At 41.2% G+C, this 21,145-nt stretch overlaps 1 protein-coding gene and 1 pseudogene across 1 annotated transcript in view; one reads left to right on the top strand and one right to left on the bottom strand.

The window, feature by feature from the left end:
* Positions 1–21,145, top strand: part of LAMTOR1 (late endosomal/lysosomal adaptor, MAPK and MTOR activator 1) — a 282,658-nt gene that overhangs the window by 47,421 nt on the left and 214,092 nt on the right. The gene's annotated exons all lie outside the window — the stretch shown is intronic.
* Positions 8,831–11,176, bottom strand: LOC126935246 (splicing factor U2AF 35 kDa subunit-like; annotated as a pseudogene).

Raw genomic sequence — 21,145 nt, 5'->3', positions numbered from 1 at the left:
TGGGTCTAGGCTCTCAGGAAATAGACATTCCTGCTTTTGCAATCCCATCTTGACAGTATGCGAAAATTAGGGAAAATGTAAATATATCATTAACACACACCCTAAATATGATTATGAGAGAAAGAGAAGGGTTATTGTCTGTGGCTGGAGTATAGTAGCTGTGTATGAGTGTGCAGAAGAGAGGAAATTGGTGGAAAATGAAGCTAGAGAGGCAAGTTTCCTGATTTCAAAGTGCCTTGAATGCCATGCTAAGGGAATGAAATGACAAGATTTGTGTTTTAAAAGACCCTCTGTCTGCATTGTGTGAAATGATTTGGGATGACTTCTGACCAATATATAACAGATAGAGTAATTTCAGGCAAACTCTCTTCTACCTCAAACAGAAATATTTAATATATGTAATAAGACAAAAAAGTTTAATACACAACTAGACTTGAAACCAAGAATGGGAAATCCCAGCTGTGTGCAGTGGCTCACACCTGTAATCCCAGCACTTTCGGAGACCGAGGCAGGCAGATCACCTGAGGTCAGGAGTTCAAGATCAGCTTGGGCAACATGGTGAAACCCTGTCTCTACTAAAAATACAAAAATTAGCCGGGCGTGGTGGCATGTGCCTATAATCCCAGCTATTCAGGAGACTGAGGCAGGAGAATTGCTTGAACCAGGAGGCAGAGGTTGCAGTGAGCCGAGATCACACCACTGGACTCCAGCCTGGGTGGCAGAGTGAGACTCTGTTTCAAAAAAAAAAAAGCGGGGGTGAGGTGTGGGGAGCTGGGGGAGGGATAGCATTAGGAGAAATGCTTAATGTAAATGATGAGTTGATGGGTGCAGCAAACCAACATGGCACATGTGTACCTATGTATCAAACCTGCACGTTGTGCACATGTACCCTAGAACTTAAAGTATAATAAAAATAAATAAAAAGAATGGGAAATCTCTAGGTGCCAGAAATGAATGGAACCTAAAATGTAGAGAGTGAGTGAAAGTGGAGACCAAGGAGTTCATAGAGACTTGAGACTAGATAAAAGCCTAATGGCTGGGTACTAGGGCTTCAACAGTGAGACAGGAGTCTCTAAAGACCATCTGTGTGTGAAATGAGGACTAAACAAACACTGTTCATTGACCTGAGACTCAAAAGGGAATGCAAGAAAGTCTACCACTGCTCAGAAATGTAAGTTGAAAGAGCTAAGAAAAAATTCATATTTTTGTTCTTTGTGAGTGGTCCAGATTCACAATACCCAAATATTAGTGGGTTGTCAAGCTGAAAAACTAACAAAAAGCTGGTCCTGGACCAATGAAACCCAAAGAATCCCATAGAAACAAGCACAGAACTGTTCTGTAAGATTATTGCCATAATCCAGTTTTCACAAAGCTATGGAAAATCAAATCCTACTGAAAATGACTTTACAGGGAAAACTTACCCAGTGAAAAAGGAAACAAATCACCAAGAAGGAAAATGTGCAGATGCAACCAGTGGGAGAAATTGGTTCCAAGAAGTGTTAGTAATATAAGAAAAAAAAAATCTGAATTTAAAATATGTTTGACCGGGCGCGGTAATTCACGCCTGTAATCTCAACACTTTGGGAGGCCGAGGCAGATTACAAGGTCTGGAGATCGAGACCATCCTGGCTAACATGGTGAAACCCCATCTCTACTAAAAAAAAAAAAAAGAAGAAAAAAAAATTAGCCCGGCATGGTGGCACGCGCCTGTAGTCCCAGTTACTCGTGAGGCTGAGGCGGGAGAATCACTTGAGCCTGGGAGGCGGAGGTTGCAGTGAGCCAAGATTGCACCACTGCACTCCAGCCTGGGTGACAGAGCGAGACTCCATCTCCAAAAATAAAAAAAAGCTTAAAATGTTCAATGATGTGGAGAGAAGACTAAAAACCATAAAGCAAGAAAGGACAGTAGGAAAAAACAGTAGGTATATTTGACAAAGAGGCTTCATGCTGAGTGATTTTCTCAGATTAATTTTCATGTTTTATATATTTCTACAATTTTTTCCAGTGTTGTGGTCCTAATTGACTTAGATATTAAATACTAGAAGTAATAAGGACTTGCATTCTTAAAGGAGGAAGATTTGGATCATCCACTGGACAATGAACCATAGTGGTCTAAGGCAGTGACACAGGACAAGGCAAATATGGAATGGTTAGCGGGGGAGGGCAGTCACCAGTGGGACCCTCCAGAGTCATGATCAGTTGCAGAGATAAGGAATGTAGACTCATCCACAATCCTGAAACTATTAGCCCACCATCCTCTTAAGAGTCTTCAAGTCTAATACTACCATCCCTCACAGATTTGTTATAGTAATCCCAAGAAGTCTGACCCTAACCTCAGTGGTCATCTACCACCACATCATCACATACTGCTTCCCTTTCCAACCTTTCCACTGTGTCCTCCAGCGCTTCCTTTCTAAAATCGGTAGATTATTTGCTACATGCACCTTCTTGTTGGAATATTTGCTTCACTTCTTCACCTTAACTGTCCCCTAAAGACACAGCTTACTCTGGCTGTCCCCTAAGGTTCTACTTACCCTGTAGCCCTCTTAGTCAGAGGCTGCTTTCATTGTCAGACCCAGGAAGTGAGCCTCCACTGCTCCTCCTCAATTAGTTCTGATCCTTCCTCTCAGCTCTTTTGAACTCATCAGTTCAACTATACCAGCCTTTCTCTAATCAGTCCTGCCTACTGATCTCCCAATCACTGTCTCACAGGGAAGATTTTAGTACCTGTGTCACTTTCTCTCTTCCCCAGCACATGCCATCATTCTTGTGGCTTCAACCTTCCATGAGTGACCTATCTAAAGCCCTGCTCTCCTTACATTTAGTGGTCTTTTTTCTGCCCCTGCACACCTCAATCACCTATGTTATGGTCACAGTCTAAATTTCATCACAAGTAATTAAACTTCCTCCGAAGCCCCTATCCCTCTCTAGCCAATATCTTTCATCTTCCAGTTCACTTGTATGAACTGAAGTACATCCTGTGTGTAATTCTGTGACCTTATTGATACTTGTAGTCCATTAACCCCAACCTTCTTATTGCCCATCTGATCCCTTTCTCCAAGTCCACTTAAATCTCAGGGCCCATCATTATAATCTGTCTCTTCCAAATACTCTCAGAATCTTCGGACTTAACCCAACAACAATATAGATCTTCCCAAACCTGTATTTTTGAAAAAAAACTTCATGCTACATAATGCCACCTATCCCATGCACAGAGCAATTTACTCTTACAAAGATAAACATAGCAAAGTCTCATCAGTTGCTACAGCTTGTTCCATATCAAGGATCTCTGTGTGATGAGCGTTCTTCCTCTGCTTCTATCATAACCCTATTTAGATATATTTTAACCTGTGGGCAAAATTGAGAAGTTAACCAACACAATCTACATAAAATACTAGGGCACAGAGAGGAAAAGGAAGGAAAAATGAAAAAAGTATGGCAGATTAAGCACCATATAGTATGCTCCCCACCTTAGACAACCCCCCAACACACACAAAGAAAGAGTAAAATAATTTTTTAAAAGGTAAATACCCAGAGGATTCTGGGAAGATGGCAGAGTAGGAAGCATCAGGAATCTGTCTCCCCACCCAGACAATTACAGTGGCAGAATTTGTCTGATATAACTATTTTGGAGCTCTGGAGTCTAGTGGAATCCTGCGACTTCCCAGGAAAGGCTTAGATGATAAATTGTGGTTAATTTTGTTCAATTTCAACTCTTAGCACAGTAACAACTACCCATCCCCCACCTCCCAGCCCCATGGCAGGCAGCTGTGAACATGTTCCTACAGCAGCTTGAATGCAGCTTCCAGGAGCCAGGAGGGGCAAAAGAGCCTGTCTTTCAAATACTTGGGATCTGTGCTCTGATTGCTAATTCTGATCACAGGCGTAAAGAAAAAAAGGCAGAGACCCTTATTCTTATACCTCCTCCCATTGTAGCAAGTCCCTCTGGCTGAAGTGACGTCTAGGATTAATGTGCTTGCACCCTTCCCTCCCTCTTCATTTTTCTCTTTTATTTCCTACTGGGAGCCAGACATTTAAAACTAAGATATTCAAAAGCAATTGCATATACAGGGAAAATTAGAAAGTGATCATAATGTCTTAGAGAAGATACAGAGTTGGTAAAGGCCTCAGAAGGCCTTAAGTTTATACTTCAGGCTGATCCTTGGCACAGACAGCCTACAACAATAAAACAACAACAACAAAACCCTGTGAAAGGGAAAGAAATTTTATTTCCAGAGTTACCACATTATTAGATTCAAATGTCCAGTTTTCAACAAAAAAAAAATTATAAGGCATACAAAAAAACAGGCAATCATGGCCTATTCAAAGGAAAAAAATCAACAGAAACTGTCCCTGAAAAAGACCTGATGGGAGATCTACTAAACAAAGTCTTTAAAACAACTGTCTTAAGGATGCTCGAAGAACCAAAGGAAGACATGTAGAAAGTCAAGAAAATGATTTATGAACAAAATGTAAATATCAATAAAGAGAGAGAAAACCCAAAAAGAAACAAACAAACAAAAAAACACAATTCTGGAGCTGCAAAGCATAGCTAAAATGAAATTTTACTGGAGACATTCAGAGGCAGATTTGAGCAGGTAGAAGAAAGAACCAGTGAAATTGAAGATAGGACAATGAAAAATTATCAAGTCAGGAACAGAAAGAAAAAAGATTGAAGAAAAGTGAACAGAGCCTAAGAGACTTATGGGACATCATCAAGCTGACCAAGATATACTATACCTTGTGGGAGTCCCAGGAGGAAAAGGGAGAAAGGGGCAGAGAGAATATTTGAAGAAATAATGGCTGAAAGCTTCCCAGATTTGATTGAAAGACATGAATATAAATATCCAAGAAGCTCAAAGAAACTCCAAGTAAGATGAACTCAAAGGCACCCACACTGAGACGCATTATAATCACGCTTTTGAAAGACAGAGAGAATCCTGAAGGCAGGAACAGAGAAGCAACTCATCATGTACAAAGGAGCCATAATAAGACTATCTACAGGTTTTTCATCAGAAACTTTGGAGCCCAGTGGTAGTGGACTGATATATTCAAAGTGCTTAAAAAAAAAAAAAAGTCAACCAAAAATCCTATACCCACCAAAACGTTCCTTCAAAAGTGAGGGAGAAATTAAAATATTCCCAGATAAACAAAAACTGAGGGAGTTCATTGCCATTAAACCTGCCCTGCAAGAAATGCTCAATAGTAAGGCTCAGTGTGGTGGCTTATGCCTATAATCTCAGCATTCTGGGAGGCTGAGGTGGGAGGACTGCTATTGCTTAAGGCCAGGAGTTCAAGACCAGCCTGGGCAACATAGTAAGATCCTATCTTTATTAAAAAAAATTAAAAATTAGACAATGCACACATAGTCCCAGCTACTCAAGAGGCTGAAGCAGAAGGATCACTTGAGCCTAGGAGTTTGATGTTACAGTGAACTATGATTATACCACTGTACTCTAGCCTAGGTGACAGAGTGAGACCGATTTCTTTTTTTTTTTTTTTTTTTTCTTTGAGGCAGAGTCTTGCTCTGTCACCCAGGCTGGAGTACAGTGGTGTGATCTTGGCTCACTGCAACCTCTGCCTCCCAGGTTCAAGCCAATTCTACCTCAGCCTCCAGAGTAGCTGGGATTACAGATGTATGCCATCACACTCAGCTGGTTTTTGTATTTTTAGTAGAGACGGGTTTCACCATGTTGGCCAGGCTAGTCTCGAACTCCTGACCTGAGGTGATCCACCTACCTCAGCCTCCCAAAGTGCTGGGATTACAGGCGTGAGCCACTGTGCCTGACTAGACCCTATTTCTAGAAAAGAAAAGAAAAAGAAAAAAAAAGAAGAAATGCTCAAGAGAATCCTGCAGGGTGAAATTTAAATAAAAACTAGACAGTAACTTGAAACCATATGTAGAAATAAAGATCTCAATAAAGGTAAATACATGGGCAATTATAAAAGCTAGAATTATTGTAACAATGGTTTGTAACTGCACTTTTTGCTTTCTACATGATTTAAGAGACTAATACATTTTTAATTTTTATTTTTATTATTTTTTAAAGACAAAGTCTTGCTCTGTCACCCAAGCTAGAGTGCAGGGCCCAATCGTAGCTCACTGTAGCCTGAAACTCCTGAATACAGTGATCTTCTTGCTTCAGCCTCCCCAGTAGCTAGGACTAGAGGCACATACCACCATGCCCAGCTAATTTACGTTTTTAAAGCTAGTATTGTGATGTTAATGTGTAACTCCACATTATGTTTTCTACATAATTTAAGAGACTAATGCATTTCAAAGAATTATTGGTTTGTTTTGGGGCACACAGTATATAAAGATGTAACTTTGTGACATCAGTAACCAAAAGGGTTGAGGGTGGATTGTTAAAAAAAGAGCAGAGTTTTTGTACGCTATTGAAGTTAAGCAGATATAAATTTAAATTATAGTATTATAACTTTAAGGTGTTAAATGTAATCCCCATAGTAATTACAAAGAACACAGCTATAGAATATATCCAAAAGGAAATGAGAAAGTAATTTAAATGTTTCACTACAAAAGAATAAACTAGGCAGAGTGCAGTGGCTCAAGCCTGTAATCCCAGCACTTTGGGAGGCCGAGACGGGCGGATCACGAGGCCAGGAGATTGAGACCATCCTGGCTAACACGGTGAAACCCCGTCTCTACTAAAAAATACAAAAAACTAGCCGGGCGAGGTGGTGGGCGCCTGTAGTCCCAGCTACTCGGGAGGCTGAGGCAGGAGAATGGCGTAAACCTGGGAGGCGGAGCTTGCAGTGAGCTGAGATCCGGCCACTGCACTCCAGCCTGGGTGACAGAGCAAGACTCCGTCTCAAAAAAAAAAAAAAAAAAGAATAAACATAAAAGAAGACAGTAATAAAGGAAATGAGGGTCAAAAAAGCCATAAGGAATATAGAAAACAAATAGCAAAATGTCAAAAACCCCTTCTTATTAGTAATTACTTTGTTTTTTTTTTTTGACAGAGTCTCATTCTGTCACCCAGGCTGGAGTGCAGTGTCACAATCTTGGCTCACTGCAACCTCCACCTCCTGGGTTTAAGCAAAGTGATTCTCATGTCTCAGCCTCCCAAATAGCTGGGATTACAGGCATGTGCCACCATGCCCAGCTAATTTTTTTGTATTTTTAGTAGAGATGGGGTTTCACCATGTTGGCCAGGCTAATCTCAAACTCATGACCTCAGGTGATCCACCTGCCTCAACTTCCCAAACTGTTGAGATTACAAGTGTGAACCACCACTCCCAGCCAACTTTAAATGTAAACGGATTAAACTCTCCAATCAAAAGGCAAAGATTGTCAGAATTGATTTTAATAACATAATCCAACAATATGCTGTCTACAAGAGACTCACTTTAGCTCCAAAGAGACAAATATATTGAAAGTGAAAGGATGGAAAAGAACATATTATATGCAAATGGTAACCAAAAGAGAGCAGACATGCTTATACCAACATCAGACAATATACACTTCAATTTTTTAAAGACGTTTTTAAAATATTTACAAGAGAAAATAACATTATTATTTTTTGAGACGAGATCTCACTCTGTGGCCTAGGATGGAGTACAATGGCATGATCGCAGCTCACTGCCATCTCAACCACCTGGGCTTAAGCAATCCTCCCACTTCAGCCTCCCAAGTAGCTGAGACCACAGGCATGCACCACCATGCCCAGCAAATATTTTTAATGATTTGTAGAGATGAGGTATCACTATGTTGCCCAGACTGGTCTGAAACTCCTGGGCTCAAGCTATCCTGCTTCCTTGGCCTCCTACACAGCTGGGATTAGGCATGAGCCATGGGGCCCAGCCAAGAATATTAAAAATACAAAGTTAAATACAGGAATAAGATACAACAATTATGAAAAATTATATACCTAAAAAAGACCATCAAAATACATGAAACAAAAACTGACAGAACTAAAGGGAGAAATAGTAAGTTCTACAATAATAGTTGGAGTCTTCCACATGCACACGTATGTTTATTGTGGCACTATTCACAATAGCAAAGACTTGGAACCAACCCAAATGTCCATCAATGATAGACTGGATTAAGAAAAAGTGGCACATATACACCATAGAATACTATGCAGCCATAAAAAAGGATGAGTTCATGTCCTTTGTAGGGACATGGATGAAGCTGGAAACCATCATTCTCAGCAAACTATTGCAAGAACAGAAAACCAAACACCACATGTTCTCACTCATAAGTGGGAATTGAACAATGAGAACCCTTTGACACAGGAAGGGGAACATCACACACTGGGGCCTGTGTGATGGGAAAGGGCCATAAGTGGGAAAGGGGAGGGACAGCATTAAGAGATATACCTAATGTAAATGAAAAGTTAATGGGTGCAGCACACCAACATGGCACATGTATACATATGTAGCAGACCTGCACGTTGTGCACATGTACCTTAGAACTTAAAGTACAATATTTAAAAAAAAAAAAAAAGTAGTTGGAGCCTTCAATATCCTACTCTCAGTATTAGAAGAACCAGAAAGAAGATAAGTAAGGAAATAAAGGATTTAAACAACACAGTAAACCAACTAGATATAATGGGCATATACAGAACACTGCTCAACAACAACAGCATATACATTCTTTTCAAGTGTACACGGGACATTTTTCAAGATATGTTAGGCCACAAATTGTCTCAATAGAATTTATTTATTTATTACTGTTATCACTACAAATTTTATTCAGAAACCCATCTTTGTGGGTTTTTTGTTGTTGTTTTAAAAAAATTCCCCTTATGAACAGGTGTGGTCAATCAACCACAACTTTCTAACAGACATAAGGTAAAAATGGCATGGCTCAGAATCGCCCAGATCTTTCCTGATCTCTAGATGGCCTCCTGTCATGCTGGCCTCTGCCACCACCTCCACCACCACTACGGCCACGGTCTCTAGACCGAGAACTATGCTCCAGGGATCGGGATCTTGATCTACACTTCTTGCAATGGCGCCCATACAGCTCCTGCCACGGCTCTCTGGAGATGGGCTTCAAATGCATGAAGTTGCAGAAGCCGCCTCGTGTGCATTCTCCCATCTCACACTGACAGCAGCAGGCTTCTCTGAAGTTGGTCACAGGCAACAGCTCCACGTGGATTGGCTGTCCATTAAACCAACGGTTATTCAAGTCAATCACAGCCTTTTCCACATCTTCCTCACTGCAAAACTGAGAGGTGACAATGTGCTAGCAGCCCTCACTCTCAGTGCCTCCTCGGCCTCAGCGTCAGAGTCCGTGTCCACTCTGGCGGTGCTTGTAGGAGCCCTTCAGTCCACCACAGCACCGTGGGAGCCCCTCTCTGGGCTGGCTGAGGCCGGAGCTGCCTCCCTCTGCTTGCGGGAAGGTGTAGGTGTGGAGGGAGAGGCGCTGGCGGGAACCCAGGCTGCAAGCTGCGCTCGCAGGCCAGTGCAAGTTCACGCCGGGAGTTCAGGCCCGTGCAGGAGCGGGCTCGGGGCCTGCACACCAAGCGGTCGGCTGGCCCCGCAGGCCCAGAGCAGTGAGGGGCTTCGGACCGGGCCAGCAGCTGCGGAGGTTGCACGGGGTCCCCCAGCAGTGCCGGCCCGCCGGCTCCGCATTCAAATTCCGACCGGCCTTAGCTGCCTGCCCGCGGGGCAGGGCTCGGGACCTGTAGCCTGCCGTGTCTGCACCCCCCGCCCTCTGCAGTGGGCTCCCTGAGCCTCCCTGACGGGCGCTGCCCCCTGCCCAGTGGCCCCCGGTCCCATCGACAGCCCAAGGGCTGAGGAGTGCAGGCGCAGCTTGGGACTGGCAGGCAGCTCCGCCTGCAGTCCCAGTGCAGGATCCACTGGGTGAAGGCAGCTGGGCTCCTGAACCCGATGGGGACTTGGAGAACTTTTATATCTAGCCAGAGGATTGTATGTGCACCAATCAGCACTTTGTGTCTAGCTCAGGGTTTGTGAATACACGTATCAGCACTCTGTGTCTAGCTCAGGGTTTGTGAATACACCAGTTGGTGCTCTGTATCTAACTAACCTAGTGGAGGCTTGGAGGACTAGCACTCTGTGACTGTGTCTAGCTCAAGGATTGTAAATGCACCAATCAGCACACTGTGTTTGATTTAAACAACACAGTAAACCAACTAGATATAATGGGCATATACAGAACACTGTGCTCAACAACAACAGCATATACATTCTTTTCAAGTGTACATGGGACATTTGTAAATACACCAATTGGTACTCTGTATCTAGCTAACTCTGTATCTAGCTAACTAGCACTCTGATTCTGTGTCTAGCTCAAGGATTGTAAACGCACCAATCAACACTCTGTCAAAATGGACCAATCAGCTCTCTGTAAAATGGACCAATCAGCAGGATGTAGGTGGGGCCAGATAAGGGAATAAAAGCAGGATGCCTAAGCCAATCTGCCACAACTCACTGGGGGGTCCTCTTCCACACTGTGGAAGGCTTGTTCTTTCACTCCTTGCAATAAATTTTGCTGCTGCTCACTCTTTAGTTTCACGCTCCCTTTATGAGCTGTAACACTCACTGCGAAGGTCTGCAGCTTCACTCCTGAAGCCAACAAGACCACGAACCCACCAGGAAGAACGAACAGCTCCAGAGACGCTGCCTTTAAGAGCTGTAACACTCACCATGAAGGTCTGCAGGTTCACTCCTGACAGCGAGACCACAAACCCACCAGAAGGAAGACGCTCCAGATACATCTGAATGTCTGAAGGAACAAACTCTGGACACACCATCTTTAAGAACTGTAACGCTCACCACGAGGGTCCGTGGCTTCATTCTTGAAGTCAGACCGAGGACCCACCAATTCCAGACACAAAACGACCTATACGTTCCCCACCAGGTGGTCTCCCAGGTTGCCACAGATGTTCATCTCCACAACTTCCCCATACTTCTCCATTTCTATAAAAAACTCCTCAAAAAATTCATCATAGTGTTCCTGCATCTCAACATTGCTCACAGCACAGCACACATCATCAGCAGACTGGGAAGAATTTTGAAGGTTATGGTAAATGTTCAAGAGGGCAATGGTCTGGCTAAACGTTGGTTTATTGTGCAACGAAGAGCACCTGTCTCCATGACAACACGCACCGATTCTGAAATAAAATGAACAGTTGACTTTGTCTTTCTAGGTGCGAAAGATGGAGGCCAGATACTCCGCCATTTTTCTCCTGCCACCTGCCACAGCCGCTGCCAAGACTGTTGCCAACACCGCCCTAGAATTTAGATATCATACAAAGTATTTTCTCTGACAGAGCAAGATAAGTTAGAAATCAATAACAGTAGTAAAACGACAAAAAATCCATAAAATTATTAAAATCAAACAACTGATCACAAGAGAAATCAGAAAATACTTAACGGGTACATGATAATGACCTGTAAGTATTTATGCACCACACCAAAACTTATGGAATGCAGTGAAAGCAGTGCTAAGGAGGAAATTTATAGGTATAAATGCCTGCATTAAAAAACAAGTCTCAAATCAACAACCTAACTGTAATTTAAGGAACCAGAAAGAACAAACCAAAACCAAAGCCAACAGAAGGAAGGACATAATAAAGATGAGAAGTATATAACATGAGAATAGGAAAACAACAGAGAAAATCAAACAAGAAATCGATTCTTTAAAAAGATCAATAAATTGACAAACCTTTAGCTAGATGGTCTAAGCAAAAGAGGGAGAAGAGTCAAATTACTAAGATCAGAAATGAAAGCAAGGGCATTACTAGACTCTACAGAAGTAGAAAGGATTATCAGAGAGTGCTATGAACAACTGCATGCCAACAAATTGGATAACCTAGATGAAACTGATAAATCTTTAGAAACACAAAACCTATCATGGCTAAATCACAAAGAAATATAAAATCTGAATAAACCTATAACTAGCAAGGAGATTGAATGAGTAATAAAAAGTCTCCTGGGAAATAAAAGCTCTGGAACTGATGCACTGCTGAATTCTACCCAACATTTAAAGAACACCAATCCTTCTCAAACTTAGAAAAAAAAAAGGAGAGAACAATTTCTGTGAGGCCCTGATACCAAAGCCAGACAAAGACACTACAAGAAAAGAAAACTACAAGCCAATATCCCTTATGATTACTAATGCAAAAATACTCAGCAAAACACTAGCAAACCTATTTAGCAGCATATGAAAAGGATTATATACCATGACCAAGTAGGATCTATTCCTGGAATGCAAGGATGACTCAACATACAAGAATTTACCAGTGTTTCCATAGCAATCTACAGAGTCAATGCAATCTGTATCAAAATCCCAATGATGCTTTTAGCAGAAATAGAAAAACGCATCCTAAAATTCATATGGAACTTCAAGGGACCCTGAATAATCTTAAAAAAGAAGAGCAAAGCTGGAAGACTCATTCTTCCTGACTAGAAAACTTACTACAAGCTCTACTAATCAAATAGTATGATACTGGCATAAAGACAGACATATAAACCAACTGAATAGAATACACAGCTCAGAAGTAAATGCTTGCATATATGAACAAATGATTTTCTATATGGGTGCCAGGATCATTCAATGGGGAAAAAAACAGTCTTTTAACAATCGGTGCTGGGAAATATGAATATCCACATGCAAAAAGATAAATTTGGACCCTTATCTAACCGTATACAAAAATCAACTCAAAATGGATCAAAGATCTAAATATAAGACCTAAAAGTATAAAATTCTAAAAGAAAATATAGCGCTAATCTTTACAACTGTGAATTTGACAGTGATTTCTTGGAAATGACAACAAAGGCACAGACAACAAAAAATAAATCGGGGCTCATAAAAAATTTAAAAATCTGTGCAATGAAAGACACTATCAAGAGAGTAAAAAGGCAACCCACAGAATGGGAAAAAATATTTGCAAATTATACGTATGATAAGAGATTAATATCCACACTATATAGAGAACTCATAAATCTCAACAGTGAAAAAATAAAACAACATGATTTAAAAATAGGGCCAGGCACAGTGGCTCATGCCTGTAATCCCAACACTTTGGGAGGCTGAGGTGGGTGGATCACCAGAGGTCAGGAGTTCGAGACCAGCCTGACCAACATGGTGAAACCTGGTCTCTAATAACAATATAAAAAAAAATTAGCTGGTCATGGTGGCATGCGCCTGTAGTCCCAGCAACTCAGGAGGCTTAGACAGGAGAACTGCTTGAACCTGGGAGGAGGAGGTTGCAGTGAGCCGAGATCACACCACTGTACTCCAGCCTGGGCAACAGAGCATGACTCTGTCTCAAAAAAAAAGGGCGGGGGGAAGAGCTGGGTGCAGTGGTTCATGCCTGTAAGCCCAGCACTTTGAGAGGTGGAGGTAATCAGGTTGCTTGGGACCAGGAGTTCCAGACCAGGTTGGACAATATAGCAAAACCCCACCTCTACCAAAAATACAAAAAAATTAGCTGGGCGTGGTGGGGCATGCCTGTGGTCCCAGCTCCTTGAGAGGCTGTGGTGGAAGGATTGCTTGAGCCCGGGAGGTGGAGGTTTCAGTGAACAGAGATCGTGCCACCACACTCCATCCTGCTTGACAGAATTAGACTCTCAATTTTTTCAATAAAAAATAATTTAAAAAGGGCAAAGGATTTGAATAAATATTTTTCCAAAGAATATATACAAATGGTCAATAAGCACAAAAACACATACTCAACATCAGTAATGATTAGGGAAATGTGAATCAAAACTACAATGAGACACCATCTCAGACCCATTAGGATGGTTGCTATTTTAAAAAATCAGAAAATAACAAGTGTTGATGAGGGTTTGGAGAAGTTGGAACCCTTTTGCACTGTTGGCGGAAATGTAAAATGATACAGCCACTGTGGAAAACAATATGGAGGTTCCTAAAACAATTACATATGGAATCATCATATAATCCAGCAATTTCACTTCTGGGTATATAACCAAAAGAATTGAAAGCAGAGTCCCAAAGAGATATTTGTATACCCATATTCAGAGCAGTGTTATTCACAATAGCTAAAACATGGAAGCAACACAAGTATCAACAGATGAACAGATAAGCAAAATGTAGCATATACATACAACAGAATATTATTCAGTCATAAAAAGAAGGAAATTCTAACATATGCTACAATATGGGTGAAACTTAAGGACATTATGCAAAGTGAAATAAGCCAGTCACAAAAAGACAAATGTTGGCCAGGCATAGTGGCTCACATCTGTAATCCCAGCACTTTGGGAGGCTGAGGTGAAAGCATTGCTGGGGCTCAGAAGTTCAAGACCAGCCTGGGCAATATAGCAAGACCTCTTCTCTACAAAAACATGAAAAAAATTAGCTGGGTATGGTAGCACTGGCCTGTGATGCCAGCTACTGGGGAGGCTGAGGTAGAAGGATCACTTAAGCCTGGGGGGCTGAAGTTGCAGCAAGCCATGATCACACCACTGCACTCCAGCTCATGCAACAGAGTGAAACTCTGCCTCACACACATACATACAAATTAACAAAAAAGACAAATATTGTATGATTCTACTTATATAAGATACATAGAATTGTTAAGATCACAGAGACAGAAGGTAGAATTGTGGTTTCCAGAGTCTGTGGGGAGGAAGGAATAGGGAGCTACTGTTTCATGGGTATAGACTTTCCATTTTGCAAGATGAAAAGAATTATGAAGATGGACGGTGGTGATGCTTACACAACATATGAAGTGTATTTAATACTGCTGTACTATACACTTATAAATGGTTAAGATGGCAAATTTTATATTATGTATATTTTTTCACAATTTTTAAATGTGGGAAAAAATGTAATTACCCATGAGGACAAAAAGAATAGAAAGAGTCAAGAGGAAAATTAATCAATTTTGAAACATAAAAAAAACTGATAAAGTTTTACCAACCCAGCCTCCACCCTAACCATAAGGTAATGCTAGAGGAATTTAAAGCTGATGGTACACTGAAGGTAACCATAGTAACAATAAAACCTAAAACCAGATCAAATCTAGACTAAATTACCTCAATTACCCACAGAAACAGCCTATGAAAAGGAGAGGCATGCTCATTTCTAGGCCTTCATACTATTTATTACAGTCTCTACTGTTCTACACATGATGTCCAACATTCAATGAAAAATTATGAAACATAATATGAAAAGAATAGTAAATGATGTTGGGACAACTGACTATCCACATACAAAAAAAAAACTGGACCCCTACGCCACACCATACACAAAAATTAACTTACACTGGATCAAAGACCTAAGCATAAGAGTTAAAACTATGATAAAACTCTTAGAAGATATGGTTGTAATATCTTCCAAAAAAAGATGTACAAAAGGCCAATGAGTACATGAAAAGATACTTAATATCGTCAATATCATTAGTCATTAGAAAAATACAAATCAAAATGATGCGATACTACTCTCACCCACTAGCATGACTATAAGGTAAAACAAAAACAAAGTAACGAAATAAGTATTGACAAGGATATGGAAAAATGTGAACCCTCATTTATTGCTGGTAGGAATGTAAAATGATGCGCCACTTTGGAAAAGAGTCTACCAGTCACTGAAAAGCTTAAACGGAATTTCTATATGACCCAGCAATTCTACTCCTAGGTTATACCTAAGAGACACGCAGATGTTCAAACAAAAAGTTCTGCATGTTTTTTCTTTTTCTATTCACAATAGCCAAAAGACAGAAACAACCCTAATATCCATCAACTGATGAATGGATAAACTAAATGTGGTGTATCCATATCATTAATATTATTCAGCCATAGAAAGGATGAAGTACTGATACATGCTACGACATGGATGAACCTTGAAAACATTATACTGGGCCGGGCGCGGTGGCTCAAGCCTGTAATCCCAGCACTTTGGGAGACCGAGACGGGTGGATCACGAGGTCAGGAGATCGAGACCATCCTGGCTAACACAGTGAAACCCCGTCTCTACTAAAAAAATACAAAAAAAATAGCCGGGCGAGGTGGTGGGCGCCTGTAGTCCCAGCTACTTGGGAGGCTGAGGCAGGAGAATGGTGTGAACCCGGGAGGCGGAGCTTGCAGTGAGCTGAGATCCGGCCACTGCACTCCAGCCTGGGCGACAGAGCGAGACTCCGTCTCAAAAAAAAAAAAAAAAAAAAAAAAAGAAAACATTATACTAAGTGAAATAAGCCAGACATAAAAGGCCACATATTGTATTATTTCATTTATATGAAATGTCCAGAATATGCATATATAGAGAGACAAAAAGTAGATGAATGGTTGCCAGGATGGAGAAAGGGAGGAATGGAGTAACTGCTTAACTGGTGTAGGGTTTTCTTTCGGGTGATGAAACGTTCTGGAACCCAATAGTGGTGATAGTTGCATAACATTGTGAGTGTACTAAATGCCTTTGAATTATAAACTTTAAAATGGTCAAAATTGTGATGTTTTATATTTTGTATGTTTTACCACAATTTTTTTTTAGGATTAAGCAATGGTTTCTTAGATATTGCAATGATTTCTTAGATATGACACTAAAACACAAATAACAAGAAAAAAATAAACGGAACTTCATCCAAATTGAAAAGTTTTGGCTGGGCCTGCCAGCTCACACCTGTAATCCCAGCACTTTGGGAGGCTGAGGTGGGCGGATCACCATTAGGCCAGGAGTTTTGAGACCAGCCTGGCCAACATGGTGAAACCCCATCTCTACTAAGAATACAAAAATTAGCTGGGTGTGATGGCAGGCATCTATAATCCCAGCTACTCAGGAGGCTGAGGCAGGAGAATCATTTGAACCCAGGAGGTGGGGGTTGCAGTGAGCAGAGATGGCACCACTGCACTTTAGTCTGGGTGACAGAGCAAGACTCCGTTTAAAAAAAAAAAAAAAAGGAAAATGAAAACTTTTGCACTTAAAGGACACTATCAAGAAAGTGAAAAGATGCCGGGCACGGTGGCACACGCCTGTAATCCCAGCACTTTGGGAGGCCAAGGAGGGTGGATCACCTGAGGTCAGGAGTTCAAGAGCAGGCTGGCTAACATGGTGAAACCTTGTATCTACTAAATACAAAAAAAATAGCTGGGAGTGGTGGTGCATGCCTGTAATCCCAGCTACTTGGGAGGCTGAGACAGGAGAATCACTTGTACCCGGGAGATGGAAATTGCAGTGAGCCAAGATTGCACCATTGCACTCCAGCCTGGGCAAGAGTGAAATTCCGTCTCAAAAAAAAAAAAAAAAGAAAGTAAAAAGACAACCTATAGAATGGGAGAAAATCTTTGAAACTCATAGATTTGATAAGAGTCTAGTATCCAGAGTATATAAAGAACTCTTAAAACACAACAATAAAAAGCAAATTAACTCAATTTTAAAACAGGCAAAGGATCTGAATAGACATTTATCCAAAGAAGATACATAAAAGGTTAAAAAGCACATGAAAGATGTTCGGTGTCATTAGCTATCAGGGAAATGCAAATCAAACCCACAATGAGATATCACTATACATACCTGCCAAAATGACTATAATCAAAAAGATAGGCAATAACAATTGTTGGTGAGGATTTGGAGAAATTGAACTCTCATACACTACTAGTAGGAATGTAAAGTGAGGCAGCCATTTCGGAAAAGAGCCTAACAGTCACTCAAAAAGTTAAACATAGAGTTTCCATCTAACCCAGTAATTCTACTCCTACCTTATACCTAAGAGACATGAAAACACACAGCCACACAAAAATTTGTACACAATGTACATAGCAACATTTTTCATAATAATGAAAAAGTGGAAACAATCCAAATGTTCATCAAACTGATGAATGGATAAAATACAGTGTATCAATAATATACATAGAATATTATTCAGCCATGAAAAGAATGAAGTATTGATTTATACTACAACATGAATCTTGAAATATGCAAAATGAAAGAATCCAGTCACAAAATCCCACATAGTAGATGATTCTATTTATATGAAAATGCCCAGACAGGCAAATTCAGAAAGACGGAAAGTAGGTTAGTGATTGCCAGGTAGTGGGAAAGGGGAATAGAAATGACTGATAATGGGCTTGGGGTTTCTTTTTGGAGTGAGATGAAATGTTCTAGAATTACATAGTGGTGATGGTTGCAGAACTTTGTGCAATCCCTGTATTGTACACTCTAAAGGGTGAATTTTTTATTTTACTTTTTGAGATGGAGTCTCGCTCTGTCGCCCAGGCTGGAGTGCAGTGGCACGATCTTGGCTCACTGCAAGCTCCGCCTCCCAGGTTCACGCCATTCTCCTGCCTCAGCCTTCCGAGTAGCTGGGACTACAGGCGCCCGCCACTACTCTCGGCTAATTTTTTGTATTTTTAGTAGAGACTGGGTTTCACCATGTTAGCCAGGATGGTCTCGATCTCCTGACCTTGTGATCTGCCCGCCTCGGCCTCCCATAGTGCTGGAATTACAGGCGTGAGCCACCGAGCCCGACCTTTTTTTTTTTTTTTGAGACAGAGTCTCATTCTGTCGCCTAGGCTGGAGTGCAGTGGTGCGATCTTGGGTCACTGTAACCTCTGTCTCCTGGGCTCAAGCAATTCACCTGCCTCAGCCTCCCAAGTAGCTGGGAATACAGGTGCCCACCACTACAGCTGGCTAATTTTTGTATTTTTAGTAGAGACAGGGTTTCTCCATGTTGGCCAGGCTGGTCTCAAACTCCTGACTTCAAGTGACCCACCCACCTCGGCCTCCAAAAGTGCTAGGATTATAGACATGAGCCACTGTGCCTGGCCTAAAGAGTGAATTTTATTATGTGAATTATATCTCAGTGTTTTATATCTCAAAAATTATACCTCAGTTTTAAAAATAAAAAAAAAATTAATATATCAAAGTTAAATGTCAAGAGAATGAGAAAAGAAGCCACAGACTGGGAGAAAATAGTTACGAAATACATATGTGATACAGGAATATTCAAAATATATGCTTACAACTGAACAATAAGAAAACAACCAAATTGGCCAGGCGCCGTGGCTCAAGCCTGTAATCCCAGCACTTTGGGAGGCCGAGACGGGCGGATCACGAGGTCAGGAGATCGAGACCATCCTGGCTAACACGGTGAAACCCCGTCTCTACTAAAAAATACAAAAAAACTAGCCGGGCGCGGTGGCGGGCGCCTGTAGTCCCAACTACTCCGGAGGCTGAGGCAGGAGAATGGCGTGAACCCGGGAAGCGGAGCGTGCAGTGAGCTGAGATCCGGCCACTGCACTCCAGCCTGGGCGGCAGAGCGAGACTCCGTCTCAAAAAAAAAAAAAAAAAAAAAAAAGAAAACAACCAAATTAAACAACGGGCAAACGATCTGAACAGACACCTCACCAAAGAAGATATACAGATGCTGGGTGCGGTGGCTCAAGCCTGTAATCCCAGCACTTTGGGAGGCGGAGACAGGCAGATCACAAGGTCAGGAGATCGAGACCATCCTGGCTAACACAGTGAAACCCCGTCTCCACTAAAAAAAAATACAAAAAGTTAGCCAGGCGTGGCGGTGGGCACCTGTAGTCCCAGCTACTGGGGAGGCTGAGGCAGGAGAATGGTGTGAACCCAGGAGGGGGAGCTTGCAGTGAGCAGAGATAGCGCCACTGCACTCCAGCCTGGGCGACAGAGCGAGACTCCGTCTCAAAAAAAAAAAAAAAGAAGATATACAGATGACAAATAAGCATATGGAAAGATCCTCCACATCCTATGTCATTAGGGAATTGCAAATTAAAACAATGAGATACCACTACACTTTAGAATTGCTAAAATTCAAAACTCTGACAATACCAAATACTGACAAGGAGGTGGAGCAACAGGAACTCTCATTCATTGCTGGAGGGAATGCAAAAGGATACAGTCACTTTGGAAGACAGCAGTTGTTTACAAAACCAAACATACTTTTACCATATGATCCTACAACTGAGCTCCTTTGTGTTTACCCAACTATGTTGACAACTTACGTGCACCCAAAAACCTACACATGAATGTTTGTAGCAGCTTTATTCATAATTGTCAAAATTTGAAAGAAATTAAAATGTCCTCCAATAGGTAAGTGGATTAAGAAACTCTGGTACATCCAGACAGTGGAATATTATTTAATGCTAAAAAGAAATGAGCTATTAAGCCATAAAAAGACACAGAGAAACTTTACATTCTTATCACTAAGTGAAAGAAGTCATTCTGAAAAGCCTATGTACTGTATGATTCCAATTATATGACATTCTGGAAAAGACAGAACTATAGAGACAGTAAAAACAGAAGTGATTTCTAGGGACTTAAGTGGAGAGAGATCAATAGGTGGAGCACAGAGGATTTTAGGGCAGTGAAATTATTCTGTATGATATTATAAGTGTGGGCATATGTTATACATTTGTCAAAACCTACAGAATGTAAATACAGTGAACTTTAACACAAATTATGGACTTTGGTCAATTATGATGTATGTGTCAATATTGGTGCATTGGTTGTACCAAATATTCCAATCTGATGCTAGTGTCGATAATGGAGGCTTTGTTGGGGGGTGGGTGGTACTAGGGGAGGAGAGGGCGGTATGGGAACACTGTATACTTTCCACTCCATTTTGCTGTGAATCTAAAACTGCTCTAAAAAATTGTCGATTTTTAAAAGTTAAATGAACCACATTCTAATAGACAGAGCTTCTTTTTAAAATGTGGGGGGGCGAAAAATAGAGCTGTATCCAAAAAGTTATGGCTCATATTTTAACAGGTTAAAGTTGAAAACTGTTTTAGGGTCTTCCTTCCTCTACCTGATTTCTGTAGCAAACCTGGACATACTCAGACACACAATAGATGCTTACCAAGTGCTTGCAGGAAGAACAAATCAGTAAGACTCCATGGAATAATCTCATGATTTGGGTTTTTATCTTTGTTTCTTCCCATTGCAGTATCGCTTCATCCATTAAGCATTTCTTAGGCAATTAATTACATAAAATAAGTATAATCTCCTGATGACTAAAACATATAAGCTTAAAGTCCTTACAACATGACAAGTTGTACCCCCAGAGCAATCTAAGGAAGAGGCAGGCAGAAGCCACAATGTCTTACATGCCCTAAGCGTCAGAAGCAGAACACCAACGTTCCCACCATACTGCATTCATTACAATAGAAGTCCCAAAAATGCAAAGGAAGGAGAATTAAGCTTCACTTTTTTTTGTTTTTTTCTAGA

This window comes from Macaca thibetana, chromosome 14 (genome assembly GCF_024542745.1).
Source record: "Macaca thibetana thibetana isolate TM-01 chromosome 14, ASM2454274v1, whole genome shotgun sequence".
Classification (NCBI taxonomy): Eukaryota; Metazoa; Chordata; class Mammalia; order Primates; family Cercopithecidae; genus Macaca; species Macaca thibetana.
Note: the sequence above shows the minus strand (reverse complement) of the source record. Positions and strands in the feature narration are given on the sequence as shown.